Genomic DNA, 24797 nt, shown 5'->3' with positions numbered 1-24797 from the left:
CAATTTCTCTTTCAAAGATGAGAAGCAAGCATTGTACTTTGTGGCTGTGAAATAAACACCTTAACCATTATACCAACCCAAACCTTAAACATAATTAACATTCATATAAATTATATTCTACTACGATCCTGTCATTGCTTTTAGAAAATAATGTTATTATTATTCAATGCAGAAACTGTCTTTTAATATATTACAAAATCAGTTTGGTGGTTAATTACTTAGAAACTAAACAGAAGATTGTTTTAACTTTAGAAATACTAATCATATCATGTTAAATGGAATAACAGTTTGTCAAAAAGTTTGCTCTTAGCGAGAGAAGTTCCCAAGATATATCCCAGACTAAGGCATGAAAGTTATATATTTAAAAGGTAGTTGAGCCTTTCTGTGTGAAATTGTTCTTCTACATTTAGTTTTAGAATTTTAGAGTATGTACAGGTGAAGAGCAAAGTAACCATTATAACCACATAACCAGATGATGTGCTTTTTGTTCTGCTGATCTTGCCACTGCTGTAGAAAGGTGGTATAAATGTTGAATTGTTCTCTCTGCATTTCTCCTTCAAACAGATGAAGCAGAATCAATTGGAATCATTTTTTTTCATAATGCTGCCATGATATCTATCACTTGGAGATCTACTTGGAAAATATTAATGGTTTATTTTTTTTCTATATGATATTCATGTTATAAACTCTTATAAATAACTATATGGTTGTCAAGTTGTTTTTTTTTTCTCTCTGTTATTGTTAACATTTTAATAATGTTCTAAAAGGAAAAAGAATGTGTGCATTAAAGCTGATACACAATGTTCCAAACAAAGTCACTGACAGCTTGACCAAGAATTGATTGTAGAAGGACTGAAATCCATCCAACAGCAAACATAGCAGAACATGAGCAGTGTTTGTCGACAAAAAAACACCTGAAGTGTGCCAACACAGGAAGTAAAACTCAAAGTGGGACATGTTGTATAAAATAAGCGCTATTGTTGATTTATACTGACGCATGCACTTTGGTACAGCCATGGTATAAATCTGTTACATCTGACAAATTGAACATAGAACACATGGACTGCAGAAAACAAGCAATGCCGGGCAGTGCCAGAATTGAGATCCTATTCCATGATGACTCATGATCTGTAGAGTAAGCATTATATAATAACAATGATAATTTACATAAGTGGTGCTTGCAGGAACCAAGTATCATTCTTTTCTGCATACTTATTCCATTATATTACCAGTAACATGTTAATACAGAAAATAACAGCAGATTCCAAATCACACATTTCCTGTGACATGTAAGTCAGTGCTAAATGATCATTAGGAGGATGTGAGTACTATGTTTGTTACAAGACAAACCTTCTTATGAAAATGCTGAACATGGTTCCCCATCACAAATCTGATCAATTGTTATCAAGCGTAGATGTGATTATTATGATTCTGAGTGGTTTGTGTTCATTGCTTGGAGTGCAGTAAGTGGTAAGTCCTTACAGAGCTATACTACAGTTTGTGTGCATACTTATTTCTGTGAGATATACATGTACTTTGAAATTACTTCAGTAATTAGTGGAACGCTACAGACAGCCTGATGTAAGCATGTTTTTACTGCTGTCATGTTTAACTTTTCTCCACAGCTGTATAATTGTGGAGTTACTATATTTAAGTAATGAAAGTGCGGGACACTATAAGCAAGTTTAGCACTTTTGTTAATACAAAATGATTGGTTCCATGATAGGAAAAGGCAAATATATATATATATGTGTGTGTGTGTGTGTGTGTGTGTGTGTGTGTGTGTGTGTGTGTGTGTGTGTGTGTGTGTGTGTGTGTGTGTGTGAAATTCCTCAATGTCAATTATAAACTAGTAAAATATATCTATTTAATACCTAAAAAGGAATAACAATTTCTGAAGTAGCTTTCTTGTTTTAACTGTATTACTCCTGAACTTTAGGAGGAACATATTTTAACTTAAAATCCTCTACTTAAAGGTGTTAGTGAAAACCAAAGAAATGTGATATTTCCTTAATGTGTTTTCTTGTAATGCCTGGTATTAGACACAAGAACACTTGCTTACCAAATTGTTCTTGCACAGTCACAAACTATTTCAATTGTAACTCCTTGTACTTTAACATCACTACCGCTGTCAAATAATTTAGTGCTGTACTTAAGAATGCAGCATATGCACTGCAGGAATTAATGAAGCAGTTATAGGAAAGGACCTCTCCTAAGGTGTTGCATGCAGATCCCCCAATGTTAGAGAGCTTCTTAATACAACTAAAAAATGTCTCCTGTAGTCTCTACATATTCTGTTTTCAACAGATAAAATATAAAGAATGCTCTTCTTAATGTAGAATGTCATTCTTTTACTTAGTTCTTACAGATGGCATAAAGTGACATTACAGCAGATGTAATATATTATTTTATGCAGCAGGGGATACTTAAGAAATGGATGGTGGTGACATATAAGGAAGTTAGCCAAACAGTTTTGCAGATGTTTTAATGCATGCTGAAAGCCTTTTAATAACTATGTCAGGTAACCAGTAGATTTGTTTTTCACAAAAAATAAAATGTAAAGCACTTGTACCCGACTGACAGGCTACATACCTTTAGTGCTCTCTGCACAGGTGTCACAGTGCATATACTTTATTAAAATACTATTCACAAAAGGTAACCTTGATTTGCAGCAGGGAGCTAAGGAGGAATGAAAAACCTGAAGAATTAAAAGGCTTATGTCATATAGTAATGCAGGCTTCGGCTGATGTTAGAAAAGGACATTCAGTAAAAAATGTGTCCCCTGTTATTAACACAGTATTCTTAAGATGTAAAGAGTAAGTATTGCCACTTGCAGCAGAAAGCATCCAGCTGTTATTTGCTTTTCCCCATATTTGGCATTTAATATAAATTAATCCTGTACTGTATGTAGGAATGAAGATAAGTACAATAGGAAAATGGATGCTGTTCATTAACAGCTAAACATATCTGCCTGTTAGATAAGTTATCGTCTGTTAAAAGTGAACTCTAATAAAAAAAGTATTCTGCATTGTTTTGCAATAGTAAGTCTCCTATGGTCACCTGTAATAAACTTATCCTGCAACATAACCGAAAGTAATTTACAATATACCTTTGCCTACTGTTCAGCAGCATTGTTTTTTTATCTTTGAAATAATTTTTATACTAGACTTGTTTTTCTCACTTTCATGTCCTTGTTATATTATTATGAAAATTATATTAAAGCATCAGAGTTTAAGCTATTATGGTTATTTAAACTTCACTTCAGAAAAGGGAATGTTGTATGTAATAATATATACATTCACGGGTACATGAGTATGTACTAGGAAATCATTCTGTAGATCATTACACGCCTAGCCAAAAATCAAAAGTTCTCTCCATTCTCAAGGATGGTAAGAAAAGGTAGACTGGGAATAGAATTTGATATTGTCCATCCAGTTATCTAGGTTTACCCTGAAGATGGCAAGGGTGCTACTCTGTTTGACATGCAGTGGAAGATTGTTCCAGAGGTGAAGGATATGAATTTGTCATGTCAACATGTCTTAGTTATATGCTAACAAATACTTAGTTCCTTTAATTGTGTATTTGAAGTACCATTTGCTTTGTGAAAAAATAGGAGTTCAAAGAGGGCTGTATCTTTCATGGCTGTAAAGGCGAGACACAGATCTCCATGGAGAAGTATATAAGAGGCTGAGTACATTCTATTCTGATAACTAAAATCCTTGAGGCCTATGATCTTTTAAGCTATGAATCCCTGAGGTGTCTCGGTTGAGTGATGTAGTTAGACAAATACATGTCAAACGGTGCATTGTATTCAATAATGAGTCTAATAATATATGTGTAAAGGGGAATTAAGACTTCTTTGGATCTAGTGAAGATGCCTTTGGAAACTAGATAAGCCAGATAGAAGGGTTTCTAAAATACTGTGGAGGCATGATGGTCAAGATAAGGAATTATCAGCTAGAGTGTCTATGTCATTACAAAAGTGTCTGATGCACGGATGTGTCTATATGGGATATGTAACTATTCTGTTCACCAAAATGACCTATGATACATTTTTTCACACTAATTGTGAACATGGTCTAACCCATTGTGGGTGCAGTTGTGAGTAAATTGAAGATCAGTGAAAGATCAACAGAACTTCAACTCAACAAAACCTCAAAATGTTACTGCTCAATGCCAGGAGCCTAAAAAAAAAAAAAAAAAAACTACACTGCCTTCAAACCCTTGTCAAACTAGAGAATATAGATATCTGTGCAGTTATTGTGACTTGGATTAAAGTCCAGAGAGCACCCCAGCAGTTCAAGATTTCAGTACCTTACATGCTTATAGACCAATAGCTGCACAGACAAGGGCTAAAAGTTGAGGTGTTTCAATATACATCAATAGCAAGCATATCTCTAGGGTGGTTAAACAGGATAATGTGCTGGAATTCCTCCATGTGCAGGGCACCATAGACAAAATACCATACCATATCCTAGCCAGCTATTGGTCACCTTCCATGTCCGAAAAAGCTCATGATGCATACTTGCACCTACTGGAGACACTTACTATCCAACCTAACACCCTACTAATGGGATTATTCTATTATTGCTCTATAGATTGGGAATCCTACATGGTCTCAAATCTGCAGGCACAGTGATTCCTAGACTTGTAAATACAAACACCCTTGACCAAATAATGAATATGCCCACTAGCTCCAACATTCTGGACCTCATGCTCACATATATGGGAGAATGCTTCATACCCCCGCCAATGTTTCTTCATCCCTGGCAAGGTCTGACTATAAAGCTGTCTCCTTCAAAATCAAAATCAACTCCATAATCCCATTAAAACCATTAAAAGTTAGGAACTATTTCAATGCAAATTATCTGTTATAAAGTGATGGTTTGTCAAAATGCCCCTCCAAACCCCAAGAACACACGGCCTATGCTGAATTGCTCTCATATACTCTGTACAGCCATGTCAATGGCTGCATAGAGGCTGCTGTATCTACCAGAATTAAGCCCAGAACTAGCCCTAGAAGCAAACCACCATCATGGCATCCCAAATTAAACAGGATTTACAAAAAAAAGGAAAAATAAATATGGCAAAAATCAGGAAGAATAATTCTCATAAAGATAAAAATTCTCTAATCAAAGTAAATAGGGAACTAAGAGGGGGTAATTATGTCAAGCAATGCTAATTATGAGGTTAAGATATCCTCCCAGGTGAAAAATAACCATAAGACCTTCGACAGCTATGGCAGAAACCTTAAGGGCATCACCCAGCAATGTGCTGAACTGTTCGTTAATGGTGCCACATTCACCAAGCATGTTGATATAGCAAACATGTCACTGGACAAATTTAGTTCCAGCTTTACCCCCCTTCCATATCCAAGCATTCCTCCAGTAATACCCTCAAACATAACCCCTCCAACTATAAATAGAGAACATGTAGTGGGTACACTCTCTAAAGCCATAAGCACGGCCTTAATGGGACCTGATAACATCCCAGGATGCCTCCTGGAAAGTGTAAAACATTACTTATCAGGATCCCTGGGGACATTATTTAACTATAGTTTTAAAACAGGCTTTTGTGCCACATGAATGGAGGACTGTGACACTCATCTTCCTTCATAAGAGAGAAACTTCAACAGATCCTGAAAACTACAGAGCCATTAGTCTGACTAGTCTTTTTTCTAAAGCCATGGAAACAATTATCATAGAAATTATCTAGAAGGACATAGGAGAACTCCAGACACTGGCTCCATCTCACTTTGGCTTTGTCAAAGGAAGGTCTTGCTTATTGAATCTGTTGGACTTCTTTGAAAAGGTTTCTAAAGCAATTAATGAGGGGGAACTGGTGTATACTGCCTACCTACATTTGGCTAAGGCATTTGATACAATACTCCACTCAGGAATTGTCAACAAACTTACAGAACTAGGTATAAACTCATTTATAACATGCTGGATAACTAGCAGATTCACTGATAGGACCCAGAAGATTGGAATTGATAAGGCCACCTCCACAAAGAGGCCTGTCACCAGTGGTATCTCCCAGGGCTCTGTGCTTGGTTCTTTTGCGTCTACTTCTTGGATGTCAAAGACAATGTCAAAGGTCTCGGGCTAACCAAGTTTGCAGATGATTGCAAACTGGGAGCACACACTGAATCTCTCGAAGACCTGAACACCCTTCAGGAAGGTCTAATACTGATGAAAGCTTGGTGCCAAATCCATGGCTTAAAACTCAATACCAAGAAAAGCATTACAGTAACTTCCGGGAAGTCTGCCACCCCAGATAACTATGTCATTGATAAAACAACTTTAAATGTTGATTCACTAGACAGGGATCTGAGAACTCTGATAGATTGCAACACAGCCTTCAACCAACATGTGTCCATGATAGTAAGAAAATCCTCCTAAGTTACTCAACTTATAAGCAAGGGCATGGCATCTAGGTCCAGAGAGGTCATTATACCACTATACTCAGCTCTTATCTGGCCCATCATAGAGTATGCACCTGACTAGACACATGCAGCAACTGGAATGTCCATGAAGGTTTCTTACAAAAAAATGCAGGGAGTAAACACAGTGTCCTGCACTGAGCACCTTAAAGCCCTGTCTCTTTACTTGGTATCATACGGACTTCTGAGAGGTGATCTTTGCCTGGCATACAGGGCATCTCTGGATCTTGTTTTGATGAATCTTTTGCACATCCACTAAACAAACAGCATCAAAAGTACTAGATTAAAAGACCTACATTTTGCTCACCACATAAATAGGACATGCTGGAGATGCAGATATGTTCCTTAGAGAATTCACATTTTCTGGAACAGGCTCCCCATCCATGTGAAGCAGAGTTCCTCTCTAACCCAACTTAAGTGCAACTTGTGAATAGGTAATCAGAACTTCACCCCTGGTCTGGCTCCTATGTCTCTGATAGACAGAAGCAATCGGTAAATTGCCTCATATAAATCAAATATTAGTGAAATTTGTGGGTCATGTTTAGGTTGCACAGCTAGGCTTTTAAGAGCTCTAGTGGTCGTTAGCTTAGGATATACCTATGAACCTATAAACCTATGAATGACAACAACCAGTTTTATATTCAACTGCAAACTTTAAGTATATGTAAGGAGTGTTGGCCTTATGGTCTGAAAAGTACATGCCAGATAGGAGAGGGCCCAATACTGAGCTCTGTGGTACACCACTGATAACGCTTTACTTTCATAATTGGCACTTGCAACTCTTACCACATTGGTTCTGTCAGAAAACTGTTAGCTATTCTAAACACAGCATACAGGATATAACCTATGAACCTATCCAATATACTGTATGTACTACAAACCCTTATATTTACACAAGTGAAATTCCTCAATGTCAATTATAAAGCAGTAAAATATATATTGTAAATGTAAACGAGTACTGTGCAAGACTCACCCAAGCAGTTTTTGAATTCCAAGCATAAACTATGCTGCAAATGTCTGTTCAGACCTATATTCCAACAAAAGCAGTTTCCTTTCCAAAAAATCAAGGTTGCTTTAAAACACAAGCATGAACTATGCTACAAATGTCTATTCAGACCAATATTCCAACGGCATCAATTTCTTTCTCAAGAAAGCAAAGTTGTAGAAATATATATAAAAGACTGCTTTTTATTAATAACAAGGAGGTGAGCGCTTTCGCTTTACAGCTTCTTCTATACTTACAGAAGGATGGCGTAGCTATGGGCACTCCTTGTGCCAATAGCTACGCCAACCTAGTGATGGCTTCATGGGAAGATGAAAAACTCTTTAAACTTGAAACATTTAAGAAATTTGTTTGTTTTTATAGGAGGTTTGTGGACGATTTGTTTTTTCTGTGGGTTGGTACAGTAGAAGACCTGCGTTTATTTTATGATGAAATAAATTCTCTAACCCCTTTCTTAAAATTTACCATGACTACCTCTAAGGACAGTATAGCCTTTTTGGATGTAACTATACAACGCATGCATGATGGAGCTTTCAACACAGGCATACATAGGAAAGACTGTTACAAAAATACATTACTGCATAGAAATAGTATGCACCCCCAACATACCTTTAGAAACATTATTACAGGACAGGCTACAAGAGCATCTAGATTGAATCCTAGGCAGAATAATTTTGAAAAGGAACTTGAGGTTTTAAGTAATAGATTAACTACACGTAGCTATAATCATAAAGAAGTAGAAGCTTGCTTTACTAATGTTGTGCAGAAGAGAGAAAATGGAGCATGTCCCTACTTCTCTGATAAGGGCAAAGATTACTATAGAAACCCAGATAGAACAGAGGACACAGCTGATAGTGGACAACAGAAAATAACTTTATTCTACACCCAAGATGTAGGTTTGGTTAAGGATGTACTAAATAAACATTGGGATATTCTTACCACAAACCCTGATATAAAGGAGCTAGTGGGAGAACACCCACAATATATATTTAGAAACAAAAAGAATTTACATCGGCTATTATGTTTTCCAGACAGTACCACACCAAACACATCAAGTTTTAGAGGCACTGCAGTTTGTGGAAAATGTAATTTTTGTAAATATATAGACAGTAGTAACATGTTTGTACATCCTGCAACCTCAAGACTCTATACATTCAAGGTTACTGGTTCATGTTATACAGAACATTTAGTTTATTTAGCTCTCTGCCTGGAATGTAGTGGTTTTTATGTAGGAAAAACAGACAGGCAGTTGAGGAACAGAATTAGGGAGCATGTGTACCAAATTAAAATAAAATCAGAAGTGAATGCCTTGTCCAAGCATGTCCTAAAGGAAGGGGCTAAACATAGTTTTAAGTTTATGATTTTAGAAACTAATCTACCTAGTAGGAGAGGGGGGATATAAGGAATCGAACTGAACAGTTAGACGCAGACTGGATAATTAGATTGCAAGCACACATCCCCCCAGGATTGAATGACAAGATTCCTTTAAAGCCTAAGTTAAAAAGTAGAAAATTTAAATGCTAGATGTAAGACTACATTTTACATGAGATATATTGTATTCCCCATGTATGTTTGTGCAAATTTTATACTAATTTTATATATCAGTTCTGTTATATGATTTTGTATGAGTGTAAACATTTATTGAAGTCACAGAACTCACTGCAGTCTATGTGAATGGCTTCATTTTTACAAACTGATTTTTTACTAGCAGAATTAATTGTTTAATTGTTTGATTAATTATTTATGAGTGTGCATATAAAAGTGAAGTCTTTCTCAGTTTTATCATGGTCTGAAGAAGCTGTGCTTCTAAAGCGCTCACCTCCTTGTTATTAATAAAAAGCAGTCTTTTATATATCTTTCTACAACTTTGTTTTCTTGAAAAAGAAATTGATGCTGTTGGAATATTGGTCTGAATAGACATTTGTAGCATAGTTCATGCTTGTGTTTTAAAACAACCTTGCTTTTTTGGAAAGGAAACTGCTTTTGTTGGAATATTGGCCTGAACAGACATTTGCAGCATAGTTTATGCTTGGAACTTAAAAACTGCCTGGGTGAGTCTTGCACAGTACTCATTTACATTTACAATTTATGACATTTTTATTGGAACTGTGCAGGCACCTTTGCTTTATCGTGGTGTTTTTCGTTATTATTTACACAGTAAAATATATATATTTAATACCTAAAAATGAATAACAATTTCTGAAGTAGATTTCTTGTTTTAACTGTATTACTCCTGAACTTTAGGAGGAACATATTTTAACTTAAAATCCTCTACTTAAAGGTGTTAGTAAAAACCAAAGAAATGTGATATTTCCTTAATGTGTTTTCTTGTAATGCCTGGTATTAGACATAAGAACACTTGCTTACCAAATTGTTCTTGCACAGTCACAAACTATTTCAATTGTAACTCCTTGTACTTTAACATCACTACCGCTGTCAAATAATTTAGTGCTGTACTTAAGAATGCAGCATATGCACTGCAGGAATTAATGAAGCAGTAATAGGAAAGGACCTCTCCTAAGGCGTTGCATGCAGATCCCCCAATGTTAGAGAGCTTCTTAATACAACTAAAAAATGTCTCCTGTAGTCTCTACATATTCTGTTTTCAACAGATAAAATATAAAGAATGCTCTTCTTAATGTAGAATGTCATTCTTTTACTTAGTTCTTGCAGATGGCATAAAGTGACATTACAGCAGATGTAATATATTATTTTATGCAGCAGGGGATACTTAAGAAATGGATGGTGGTGACATATAAGGAAGTTAGCCAAACAGTTTTGCAGATGTTTTAATGCTGAAAGCCTTTTAATAACTATGTCAGGTAACCAGTAGATTTGTTTTTCACAAAAAATAAAATGCAAAGCACTTGTACCCGACTGACAGGCTACATACCTTTAGTGCTGTCTGCACAGGTGTCACAGTGCCTATACTTTATTAAAATACTATTCACAAAAGGTAACCTTGATTTGCAGCAGGGAGCTAAGGAGGAATGAAAAACCTAAGGAATTAAAAGGCTTATGTCATATAGTAATGCAGGCTTCTGCTGATGTTAGAAAAGGGCATTCAGTAAAAAATGTGTCCCCTGTTATTAGCACAGTGTTCTTAAGATGTAAAGAGTAAGTATTGCCACTTGCAGCAGAAAGCATCCAGCTGTTATTTGCTTTTCCCCATATTTGGCATTTAATATAAATTAATCCTGTACTGTATGTAGGAATGAAGATAAGTACAATAGAAAAATGGATGCTGTTCATTAACAGCTAAAGATATCTGCCTGTTAGATAAGTTATCGTCTGTTAAAAGTGAACTCTAATAAAAAAGTATTCCGCATTGTTTTGCAGTAGTAAGTCTCCCATGGTCACCTGTAATAAACTTATTCTGCAACATAACTGAAAGTAATTTACAATACACCTTTGCCTACTGTTCTGCAGCATTGTTTTTTTTATCATTGAAATAATTTTTATACTAGACTTGTTTTTCTCACTTTCATGTCCTTGTTATATTATTATGAAAATTATATTAAAGCATCAGAGTGTAAGCTATTATGGTTATTTAAACTTCACTTCAGAAAAGGGAATGTTGTATGTAATAATATATACATTCACGGGTACATAAGTATGTACTAGGAAATCATTCTGTAGATCATTACACGCCTAGCCAAAAATCAAAAGTTCTCTCCATTCTCAAGGATGGTAAGAAAAGGTAGACTGGGAATAGAATTTGATATTGTCCATCCAGTTATCTAGGTTTACCCTGAAGATGGCAAGGGTGGTACTCTGTTTCACATGTAGTGGAAGATTGTTCCAGAGGTGAAAGATATGAATTTGTCATGTCAACATGTCTTATTTATCTGCTAACAAATACTTAGTTCCTTTAATTGTGTATTTGAAGTACCATTTGCTTTGTGAAAAAATAGGAGTTCAAAGAGGGCTGTATCTTTCATGGCTGTAAAGGCGAGACACAGATCTCCATGGAGGAGTATATAAGAGGCTGAGTACATTCTATGCTGATAACTAAAATCCTTGAGGCCTATGATCTTTTAAGCTATGAATCCCTGAGGTGTCTCAGGTTGAGTGATGCAGTTAGACAAATACATGTCAAACGGTGCATTGTATTCAATAATGAGTCTAATAATATACGTGTAAAGGGGAATTAAGACTTCTTTGGATCTAGTGAAGATGCCTTTGGAAACTAGATAAGCCAGATAGAAGGGTTTCTAAAATACTGTGGAGGCGTGATGGTCAAGATAAGGAATTATCAGCTAGAGTGCCTATGTCATTACAAAAGTGTTTGATGCACGGATGTGTCTATATGGGATATGTAACTATTCTGTTCACCAAAATGACCTATGATACATTTTTTCACACTAATTGTGAACATGGTCTAACCCATTGTGGGTGCAGTTGTGAGTAAATTGAAGACCAGTGAAAGATCAACAGAACTTCAACTCAACAAAACTTCAAAATGTTACTGCTCAATGCCAGGAGCCTAAAAAAAAAAAAAAACTACACTGCCTTCAAACCCTTGTCAAACTAGAGAATATAGATATCTGTGCAGTTATTGTGACTTGGATTAAAGTCCAGAGAGCATCCCAGCAGTTCAAGATTTCAGTACCTTACATGCTTATAGACCAATAGCTGAACAGACAAGGGCTAAAAGTTGAGGTGTTTCAATATACATCAATAGCAAGCATATCTTTAGGGTGGTCAAACAGGATAATGTGCTGGAATTCCTCCATGTGCAGGGCACCATAGACAAAATTCCATACCATATCCTAGCCAGCTATTGGTCACCTTCCATGTCCGAAACAGCTCATGATACATACTTGTACCTACTGGAGACACTTACTATCCAACCTAACACCCTACTAATGGAATTATTCTATTATTGCTCTATAGATAGGGAATCCTACATGGTCTCAAATCTACAGGCACAGTGATTCCTAGACTTGTAAATACAAACACCCTTGACCAAATAATGAATATGCCCACTAGCTCCAACATTCTGGACCTCATGCTCACATATATGGGAGAATGCTTCATACCCCCGCCAATGTTTCTTCATCCCTGGTAAGGTCTGACTATAAAGCTGTCTCCTTCAAAATCAAAATCAACTCCATAATCCCATTAAAACCATTAAAAGTTAGGAACTATTTCAATGCAAATTATCTGTTATAAAGTGATGGTTTGTCAACATTAATGCCCCTCCAAACCCCAAGAACACACAGCCTATGCTGAATTGCTCTCATATACTCTGTACAGCCATGTCAATGGCTGCATAGAGGCTGCTGTACCTACCAGAATTAAGCCCAGAACTAGCCCTAGAAGCAAACCACCCTCATGGCATTCCAAATTAAACAGGATTTACAAAAAAAAGGAAAAAATAAATATGGCAAAAATCAGGAAGTATAATTCTCATAAAGATAAAAATTTTCTAATCAAAGTAAATAGGCAACTAAAAGGGGGTAATTATGTCAAGCAATGCTAATTATGAGGTTAAGATATCCTCCCAGATGAAAAATAACCATAAGACCTTCGACAGCTATGGCAGAAACCTTAAGGGAATCACCCAGCAATGTGCTTAACTGGTCATTAATGGTGCCACATTCACCAAGCATGGTGATATAGCAAACCTGTTACTGGACAAATTTAGTTCCAGCTTTACCCCCCCTTCCATATCCAAGCATTCCTCCAGTAATACCCTCAAACATAACCCCTCCAACTGTAACTAGAGAACATGTAGTGGGTACTCTCTCTAAAGCCATAAGCACGGCCTCAATGGGACCTGATAACATCCCAGGATGCCTCCTGGAAAGTGTAAAATATGACTTATCAGGATCCCTGCGGACATTATTTAACTATAGTTTTAAAATAGGCTTTTGTGCCACATGAATGGAGGACTGTGACACTCATCTTCCTTCATAAGAGAGAAACTTCAACAGATCTTGGAAGCTACAGAGCCATTAGTCTGACTAGTCTTTTTTCTAAAGCCATGGAAACAATTATCATAGAAATTATCTAGAAGGACATAGGAGAACTCCAGACACTAGCTCCATCTCACTTTAGCTTTGTCAAAGGAATGCCTTGCTTACTGAATCTGATGGACTTCTTTGAAAAGGTTTCTAAGGCAATTGATGAGGGGAAACTGGTGTATACTGCCTACCTACATTTGGCTAAGGCATTTGATACAATACTCCACTCAGGAATTGTCAACAAACTTACAGAACTAGGTATAAACTCATTTATAACATGCTAGATAACTAGCAGATTCACTGATAGGACCCAGAAGATTGGAATTGATAAAGCCACCTCCACAAAGAGGCCTGTCACCAGTGGTATCTCCCGGGGCTCTGTGCTTGGTTCTTTTGTGTCTACTTCTTGGATGTCAAAGTCAACGTCAAAGGTCTCTGGCTAACCAAGTTTGCAGATGATTGCAAACTAGGAGCACACACTGAATCTCCCGAAGACCTGAACACCCTTCAGTAAGGTCTAATACTGATGAAAGCTTGGTGCCAAATCCATGGCTTAAAACTCAATACCAAGAAAAGCATTACAGTAACTTCCGGGAAGTCTGCCACCCCAGATAACTATGTCATTGATAAAACAACTTTAAATGTTGATTCACCTGACAGGGATCTGAGAACTCTGATAGATTGCAACACAGCCTTCAACCAACATGTGTCCATGATAGTAAGAAAATCCTCCTAAGTTACTCAACTTATAAGCAAGGGCATGGCATCTAGGTCCAGAGAGGTCATCATACCACTATACTCAGCTCTTATCTGGCCCATCATAGAGTATGCACCTGACTAGACACATGCAGCAACTGGAATGTCCATGAAGGTTTCTTACAAAAAAATGCAGGGAGTAAACACAGTGTCCTGCACTGAGCACCTTAAAGCTCTGTCTCTTTACTTGGTATCATACGGACTTCTGAGAGGTGATTTTTGCCTGGCATACAGGGCATCTCTGGATCTTGTTTTGATGAATCTTTTGCACATCCACTAAACAAACAGCATCAAAAGTACTAGATTAAAAGACCTACATTTTGCTCACAACATAAACAGGACATGCTGAAGATGCAGATATGTTCCTTAGAGAATTCACATTTTCTGGAACAGGCTCCCCATCCATGTGAAGCAGAGTTCCTCTCTAACCCAACTTAAGTGCAACTTGTGAATAGGTAATCAGAAATTCACCCCTGGTCTGGCTCCTATGTCTCTGATAGACAGAAGCAATCGGTAAATTGCCTCATATAAATCAAATATTAGTCAAATTTGTGGGTCATGTTTAGGTTGCACGGCTAGGCTTTTAAGAGCCCTAGTGGTCGTTAGCTTAGGATATACCTATGAACCTATAAACCTATGAATGACAACAACCAGTTTTATATTCAACTGCAAACTTTAAGTGTATGTAAGGAGTGTTGACCTTATGGTCTGAAAAGCACATGCCAGATAGGAGAGGGCCCAATACTGAGCTCTGTGGTACACCACTGATAACGCTTTACTTTCATAATTGGCACTTGCAACTCTTACCACATGGGTTCTGTCAGAAAACTGTTAGCTATTCTAAACACAGCATACAGATTTATATTCAGTTTTACAAATCTATCACCAATGTCTGCATGGGGAATAGTGTCAAAAGCCTTGGGCATGTCCAGATATACTGTATGTACTACATAACCCTGTCACAATTTATTTGGTTACTTAATGATATTAAAGAGGCAGGAACTTTATTTGACAAAACTAAAATGATGATGGTCCACTGTTAGCAGATTTCCAATGTCCAGCTAAAAGAGATCTGAGCTAATACATTTCATTGCTTTATGTAAGAGGTAACTGAGAGTAATATGTTTATAGATACCAGCATCTGTTGTAGGGGCACCCTTGTGTAACAGCACTATAATATCTGTTTTCTAGGCTTCAGTAATTTAATCAGTAGAGTTGCTTAGGATAAGGAGGTTGAGAAGGGATTCAAATGGGTCCATATCTGGCACTGATTATCAGAAAACATGCTATATTATCAGGGTCCATGGATGAGATGTTATTAGCTTTTGGGAGGGCTGATACAGAATGTGTTTCCATACTAATCTAAGGGGGTGGCTGTGAATGTAAAATCTGTGGAATACCTATAACTGTAAGTGGCGTAACATTTGCAGTTAAAAAAATAAATCATCAAAAATTAGGTACGTTATACATAGTAAAAGCAAGAGGTTCTCTGGTTCGATCCTCGGCTGGGGTACCTTTTGTGCGGAGTCTGCATGTCTTCCCTGTGGTTGTGTGGGTTTCCTGCGGGTGTTCTGATTTCCTCCCACATCCCAAAGACATGCTGTAGGTGGATTGAATACTCTAAATTGGCCCTAGGCATGAGTGTGTGTGTGTGTGTGTGTGTGTGTGTGTGTGTGTGTGTGTGTGTGTGTGTGTGTGTGTGTGTGTGTGTGTGTGCCTTCTGTGGAAGGTTGGGTGCCGGGCTGGCAACTCGACACTGTAAAACTCCACTGCCAATCATGAGCGGACAGGTGATCCGCTGTGGAGTCCCCTAACCAGGAAAAAGCCGAAAGAGGAAGAAAAAGAAGAAGAAGAAGATACATAGTAAAAGCCTACCTCACTGACATAGACAAAAGATAAATAAAAGCTGCTTTCTTACTGCCATCTCTCCTGAATGCTGCCCCAATTGTTACTAAACTTCAAGTCTAGCAACTCTTCAAAGTTGAACAATGTGATAACAAAATAGCCAAATTTGCAGTAAACTATAAAAATAAAACACACCACTGCCTAGCCCTCAGGGAGTTAAACTGGTTAGAACTACAACATCACCTCACTGTAAGCCAGACAATTGTCCATCTCTTAACAACTTAATATAAAACTACTCCCTCAACAGAATGTTAGACTCTATAGAAAAATCATTAATCACCATAACCAAATCATCTAATACTGTAGGTCACTCTCTATATTCAATAGTGTAGCTAAACTATGGAACCACATCCCACTATCTCATTTATTTATTTATTTATTTTACATTTGTTAACCAGGCTGGTCCAACTGGATATATTTCCATTTTCAGCAGAGGCCCGGGGAGAAAAGCTCCATAGTAACATTCAAAAGTTTATAATGCACAAATATAAGACAAAAATTATGATAAAAATAATGAGCGAGCAGTAGTTACAAATGCATACTATATGAGCAACACAACATACAAAAAGAATTACATACACAAATATAAAGAAAAATTAAGTTAAAATAATCAGAGAGCCTTAGCTAAAGAGAATTATGCTAATTGTGAAACACAAAACATAAAAGGAATAAGACACTCTTACATTAAGATATGTGAGGTTGTTTACAATATGTTCACAGTTTAATTCATCTCCTATCTGTAACAATAATTTAAGACAGTTACTACTACCCAAGGGGTAAGCAGTATTAATTGGTGAGGGGAGGCAGTTTAGAGAATAAGGCAATAGAGAAAGCAGGCAATTAGTCAGGGTAACAGCATGGGCATAACCAGTGTGTTTTAAGATGTTGCTTGAGCCTTTGTTTAAAGAGCAGGAAGGAGGGAAGTACAGTTAGATCTGATGGCAACAGGTTCCAATATTTTTCAGCTGTATTAGAAAACAAGGAGTCACCTGCCAAGTTATTAGACTTGCTAATGCTAGCCAGTAGTTTAGTGGAAGAGCGTAAGGAATTGAGGTTTGTATAGGGGATAATAAGGTTAGAGAGTATCGGTGTGTTGTTACGTTGGTAGAATATCCTATGAACAATGGTAATTTGGGAAAGCATCAGAATGTTTTTAAGTTCAAGCCAGTCTAGCTGCTGTAGGTTCAGAGAGTGATGAGTTCTAAATGGGTTTCCAGTGGCAAGCCTGGCAATATTGTTATAGGAGTTGGCTAGTTTAGTGAGATTATTTTTCTTTAGGTTAGTATAAATGGGGGAAGCATAAAGAAGAGTAGAGATTAGATGGGAGTGGGCAATTGTAGTTCTGGCTGTTGGTGTTAAGAAGGGTTTTATTCTATACAGGGAGCCCAATTTTCTATTTACAGTTTTTATAATGTTATTTATATGATTATCAAATGTATGGTTATTGTTAATTAAGACTCCTAATAGCTTGGTGGTAGAGTTAGGGGTTATAAGGGTGCCATTATTTGATTTGATAGAGAAATTGATAGGGGGGACTTACTGTTAGGTGTGAAGAGTAAGAGCTTGTTTTTTTTGGCATTCAAAAGGAGGCAACGTTTTAAGAACCATGCCTCGACTGAGTTAAATACTGTCTGGGTAAGGGATTGTAGTTCAGATGTGGAGTTGGCAGAACATATGAGCATGTAAATGAAATCCATTCAGAAAACAAACTTATTTAAACTAAGTACAACTTTCCCTATCAATTCAATGGATCTGCTCCCCAGGATAAATGCCACTGTTATCTTCAGCCTGACATATCATCAAACCATTAATTCATCATTCAGAATCCTATACCCAACAACCAGTCTCCACCAATACCTGCATGATTTTACTAGCATCTCCCAGCTAAATACTTTATTTTGTGACAGTACTCACCCGCCCACTTTTATACTTCTGATATAAACCTTATGCTAGCCATATTTATAATTATGTCTGAACCTGTTTTGCATCCAACCTTTTAACTACAATATTAACATTTTCTGCTGAAACTAGTTCTTAACTTCACATTCATTTATTTGAATTTTTAAGCACTAATCACATGATCTATTATCTTTTTGACAAACCCACTTATACACGTCTTAAAAGTCTCAAAGTTCAACATCTACCAATGCATAAGTATCTTTTATATCGTAACAGTTGTCTCTACTTTCATATGAATGTAATGCAATTAGCAAATATATGTGTAATTGTTAATCTATATTATTTAATGTCCATGCATATATATATAACTAAATGTGTGTTTAAAAATTACTGTAATATGTTGGAGGCTAGCTTTTCTCTCTGGACTTCTCTGAAAAGGGAGTTTTGACTAAACTCAATCAGACAAACCTGGTAAACAAAACAAAAATAAAATAACATAAAATAAAATAAATACAAATAAATAAAATAAAAGTATTTGTAGCACATGTGGAAAATGGAGATGATAATGGTGATAACGCTTAATACACAGACACACAGACACACACACACACACACACACACACACAAGTTTGTGTGTGTGTGTGTGTGTGTGTGTGTGTGTGTTATTAAAGTGATATATAAAAAATAAATAGGTGGACTATATGTTATGGAAATGGACACTGATGACTCACATTTTTTGAACAAGTGGAACTGTGTTCACCTTGTTATGCATTCATCTCCTTTGACTGATATTAGTGCCCTGCAATAAATGGTTTACGTTTAACTTGTGCTAAATGATGTTCACCTTACACTACTATGACTGTACAAACATATACATGATTTGCTTCAGCAACACTGCTAGTAATGCATGGGTGGTTTTCCACAGCATCTTGTGTCCTACTTTGTGTGCTTCTGTGTGTGTATGTATGTGCGAGTATATGCCCACAGCAGTGTCAGCTTTGGTAGCCATGCTGCAGTGGCAGTTTCACAATGTCTCTCCATGTGGTAGCATACTGTGAATATGGTGTTGTGTTGTTCAGTCAAACTTCTGTAGCCACGCTGCAGTGGCAGTTTCATGACGTCTCTCCATGTGGTGGCACACTGTGAATATAGTGTTTTCAGTCAAATTGCTGTAGGCATGCTACAGTGGCAGTTTTTGATGTCTCTCCATAGGGTGGCACACTGTGAATATAGTGTTCTGTTCAAATTGCTGTAGCCACGCTGCAGTGGCAGTTCTATTATGTATCTCCAGGTGGTGGCATACTGTGAATATGGTGTTCTGTTGTTCAGTTAAACTACTGTACTCCATGAAATTTTAATTTTTTAAAAAATAGGCTATTGCTACTATTCAAGCAGAATTGACATTTGCATATCTGTGCCCCAGTGTTGGCTCAGTTTGGTTTACAATTATATTTAACCACTTTGGCTAAGATATACATTTTTTCTTAAATAAGTGTGACCACTTTACTGCCTTTTGTGCTGAAAACTTTCAATTTTTTTGCAGAAATCTGAAGAAACTCATTTTTGTCATGTACCTTAATATGTGAGATAACTCAATAAAGTCAGGTACCTATGTGGGTGCTACACTAAAGGCTGTTCCTATGATGTGCAGTTACAGTAAGCCATCCCTCTTAAAAAAAAAAATTGTCAGAGCAAAGGATCAACTATGTACCTTCAGGAACAAGTGGGTTACGGAATCATAGCAGTATGACACAGCATGGATGTCTGTATGTTGACTGCTGTCTGTCACACATGCTGTGTTATTACTAAAAGGCATTTTGTAATCATGTAAAATACGTACAAATCAATAATGTTGTACAGCATCGTGTCTGCTGAATTCACAGTACAATGTAAATACAGGATACACATTTAAAATGCATATAGAGTGGCAGAAACTTAACATCATAATAAATTACAGTAATAGGCTGACAAAAAATTGAAAATTGTATAACATCTTCATTTCTTTTGTTTTTATCTTGATATTATCACTATGCAAAAGTACATCATACTATACTCAGATCACAGCAGAACATTTCTCAACACATAAAACAGTGCAAAAGAGTTTGATCATTGCTTTAATTACTGTTATCATCTATTTGTACCCAAATGTTACATTACTTTGTAATTTTTCTCCCCCCAATGGCACTCTATCTGTATGTTGATCAGGATTACATCAAAAACGTAAAAGGAAGCAAGATAGCTTTGATGAACCAAACAGCTTAGAAAACATCATGACCCAGTTGCCAAGATACAGAATCATTTAAGAGACCTTCTTGCTAATAATTTCCCTTTCCCTATAAAAGGTAGCGTCAGTCTACGTGCATCATATCAAATAAATGTCTGCATTAACTCTATCAGTCCAGTAGTAATAAAAAATAAAGTTTATCATTATACTTTAGAAATGGTAAGATGAATTCTGAAACTGTTCAAACCCTAAGTAACAGCAGTAATTTCATAGTGTGACATGTACTGTAAGGATAAAGTATATTTTCTGCATAGCAGATACGATATAAATAAATTCCTTCTACCATTCTGGTTTCATTAGAACATACTGATATACCCCTCAGCCTCTCAGTGCAAAAAATCTGGAACAAATCTAAAATAAAGGAAGTTGGGGAAAGACCCAAAAATAGGGACAGATTTTAAATATTACTCTTAGAAAGTAGCTAGCATAACCGGACTTATCCAAACATACGTTTTCTGAAATACATGAAGTCTGAAACTGAAATGCATGTCATTATTTAGTTACTTCAGTCCTCAGTGATTTGCCAGAAATCCACAAGTTTTATAAGGAGTAGACCAAACATATGAGGCAAAACCTGGGCATTCTGCAAAAATCTGGACAGTTGAGAGCTATGGCTGATATATGCACTTCACAGACATAAACTGGATTATGTCCTCAGTACTGAACTTAACATTTTACAAAGTTCACTGCATATAATGGATATGTATATATATATATATATATATATATATATACATCTCTGTGCGGGTGTGTTTATACATATATACATATATATATATATATATATATATATATATATATATATATATATATATATGTGTGTGTGTGTGTGTGTGTGTGGGTGTGGGGGTGTGTGTGTGTGTATGGCAGCCATGGTGGTGCAGTGTTTAGCATTGCCACGTCTCAGCAAGAGGTTCTCCAGTTCAGTCCTTGGCTGGGGTGCCTTCTGTGCAGAGGCTGCATGTCTTCCCTGTGGTTGCGTGGGTTTCCTCCGGGTGCTTCGGTTTCCTCCTACATCAGAAAGACATGTTGTAGGTGGATTGGGCACTCCAAATTGGCCCTAGGTGTGCGTACATATATGTGCCTTCTGTGGAAGGTTGGGCGTCAGGCTGGCAACTCAACACCATACAACTTCACTGCCAATCATGAGCGGACAGGTGATCCGCTGTGGCGACCCCTAACCGGGAAAAGCCGAAAAAGAAGAATATGTGTCTGTGAGTGTGTGTCTGTGTGTGTGTGTCTGTGTGTGTGTGTCTGTGTGTGTGTGTGTGTGTGTGTGTGTGTGTGTGTGTGGTGGTTTATGTCAAATGATCGAGTTTTTGGAAACTCGAACTTCATATAGTTGACACCATATGTTCAACTTTCTCAAAACTCAGATGAAACAAAACAACCAAAATCTACATCTTTGCATGAGGCAAGCCTGCAACCCCCTAAACACCACCTGCAAATTATATATACCAACTCTGAGATCACATTAAAGTGGGAAAAAGGGTAAGATCTCCAAACAATGCTTGAAGTTCAAGAAAAAGCAGCAGATATCTCTTTTGGCCTATCTGTAACTGTTAAGATATGCAGAAACACTACATAACCAGAATGTCATCAAGAGATGATTTTCAATAAAATACCAGGGATCTCATATGCAGGGCAAAGTACTAAATAATTAGTAATAGTGTAAAGGTAATTACTATGTTATATGGCCAAACTAGTACCCCAAGTAATCTGGTTATACAGCAAAAAGGCACCATGAGTGTCAAATCTTCTTAAAAGTATTTCAGCATGCTACACCAAATTATTTGAATCAGACTATCCCCCAGATTCACTATCCTTTCATGCAGGACTAGCTTGGTCCTGCATGGAAGTGGCTGTTTAGGAGCAGGACGGCAGCGTGCCATTCATATTAATGAAGGCGCACTGCCTGAGTTCCTAATCTTACATGGAGCATGTAAGTGTGCAGGGGACATGTCTGAGAGCAGATCTCTCAGAATATACATGCACCTGCAATGAAGAACAGCAGAGTAGTAATAAAATAATGAGCGAGACTGCTCACAGGTTTTCGCATATCCCCAGCAGCATCCCCCCACGTGTACAAGAGCAATAGTTACACCATAAATATAAAGAATTTTTTTTATGAAACAGATTAAATTTAACCGAAGGTGCACGGGTTTGCCCATCACTTAGCTACTGTTAATGCAGCTTAAATGGCACAAGAGAATAACAAACAAGACATATGCAAATGAAACAGTACAGCAATAGTGCAGTGGGCAGAGCATTCACCTTATGAAAAGCCATTCCCAGTTTGAGTCCCACTCCAATATATTCCATTTTCCATGTCAAGTCACTTTATGACCAATATTTTTTGTTGCATAACCTACTAAATAACATATATTTGTGAACTGAAGTACTGCATTAAATACAGACGTGAGGTGTCAGTGTCATAATGTTGCAAAGTCCACAGATAATCACAAGTGCCCCATACAGTATATGTACACAGGAATCAGGAATACAAATGGAAGGTAAAATGTGTAATGAATGAGAACTCCATACAGTTTCCAAATCCACCACCTTCCCAAGAACCATTAGACGTTACTGTCTAAATTAGTGCAGTGGTAAGCGGGAGAAAGCACTAGTAAGTAAGTGTAAGTAATATTAAGCAGTAGTAATCATGAGTAAGCATATTTAAGCAGTAGTAAGCAAGTTTAAGCCCATTTGCGTGGGGGTAAGCAATGCACACACAGGTTAAGCAATATTGAAGCTAACTCTCTGTAAGTATATTTAACCAGAGGTTAGCATTGCTTACCTTCATGCAAACCCACACAAACCCGCTTATAATTGCTTAAAAGTGCCTTAATCACTCTGTATGCAACAGCCTCTGTTCTGGCCAGAAACAAAACAAACAGCCTTTGCAGGTCCTGAACCCTGTACACTATAGTCACAGTAGTTAAACAATAAGCCATCACAGCAGTACATACAATTGTGGTATCACCAAACAGATCTTCTATATAGGAAATTCAAACTGAACATGGGAAAGCAATCTATATACAGTCTTATGTTGTATAACCTACTCCATAACATAAATATGTGATCTGGAGTACTGCATTAAGCCCAGATGTGAGGTGTCATTTTAATAAAGAGTTGAGATCCTCTAATAAACACAAGGACCCCATACAGTGTAAGTACACATGAATCAAGGATACCAAACACATATATAACATGTAATGAATATTAAATCAATGCCAAAAAGCAAATAGTATGCAAATTAAAAATTAAGCAATGCTAAACATTGCACAGCCCAGCTAACTAGGTATAAGCAATATATAGGCCAGCTAACTCAATTTGCCCATTGGTATATATCTTTAAGGACTGCCAACCTTAGGTAAGCAGGTTTGCCCATAGCTTAGCCTTTTCAAAACCATCCAATCATGGCGAAGTGTTGTAAATCAGCCCTATTTAAACCCAACAGGCAAGAATAATCTCATAACTGGTTGTAGCTTCCCCTTGTAGGCACTATTTCTGGAATGGGATAGGGTATGCACTTTCAGGCACAGCACTGGGGAATCCAGGAGTCCAGAGTCATGGCAGGACTCCTTGTGAAAGACCATGACAAGAGACTGCTGCAGGGCCAGTACCAAGGTTCCCAATGCAAGGTACAAGCCTGGGACCGTCTCGCCCGTGACGTCACCAGTGCCACTGGCATGCCTCGAACTGATGAGCAGGTCAAGCAACAACTATGCCGACCTGAAGCGGCGAAAGTAGATCTCTTGGATCAGTGGAGCCAAGAGGCTAGGAGGACAGGGGAGGTCCCAGCTGTGTGCAAGTATCACTCCACTACCTGTTTAATAATTGCCAGCTCATGTATATTATGGATAGGTATGGCTAAATATTCTTCTTCTGTCCTTCACATTGGCAAGTGAGTGGGCTGTGAACCAGGAGGACCATGGATGTCACTTGGAGCTGTTGCAACGTGAGGCAGGTTAGTAATACTTGTGCATGTACTGCCATAAGAAACAAATCTAAAAGTAGTAGTAAGTTAATTGCCTATATAAAACCTGTATTGTTTAAGGCATGTACTGCATGCACCAGAGAATATGGCAGGAAGAGTCTCATATAGGTTGTATGTAAATAAAAGCATAATAGCCTGACAATAAAGGTCTAACTGCTAGACTGCATGTGTTTACTCTGGTATCATATGGTAATGTAGATTTGCAATCACTTAATAGTACTGTTGTATTAAGCACTGTTACTCACACTGTGAAACATAAATAAAATGTGTAGGAATGTCTGTATATGACTGTTGTAATCCCAAGAGGTCATATAGTACAACTGAGAGAGACATAGACAGAAAACAGTGAAAAGACAGACAACAAAATCCAAATAGCACATGCAACTGAGATGTGAACTGTTGTATTTTTAGCACACACAGCCATGGTTCGAATCCTGGGAGTGGTAGTAGGCTGCATACAGAATCATATCCCGCAACTGTACAGATATGTCCACAATGTCCATTAAATCGGACCATATCTGTTGCCTGTCACCCTGTCC

The sequence above is a fragment of the Protopterus annectens genome, chromosome 5.part0 (genome assembly GCF_019279795.1).
Source record: "Protopterus annectens isolate FY-2018-M chromosome 5.part0, PAN1.0, whole genome shotgun sequence".
NCBI lineage: Eukaryota > Metazoa > Chordata > Ceratodontiformes > Protopteridae > Protopterus > Protopterus annectens.
Note: the sequence above shows the minus strand (reverse complement) of the source record.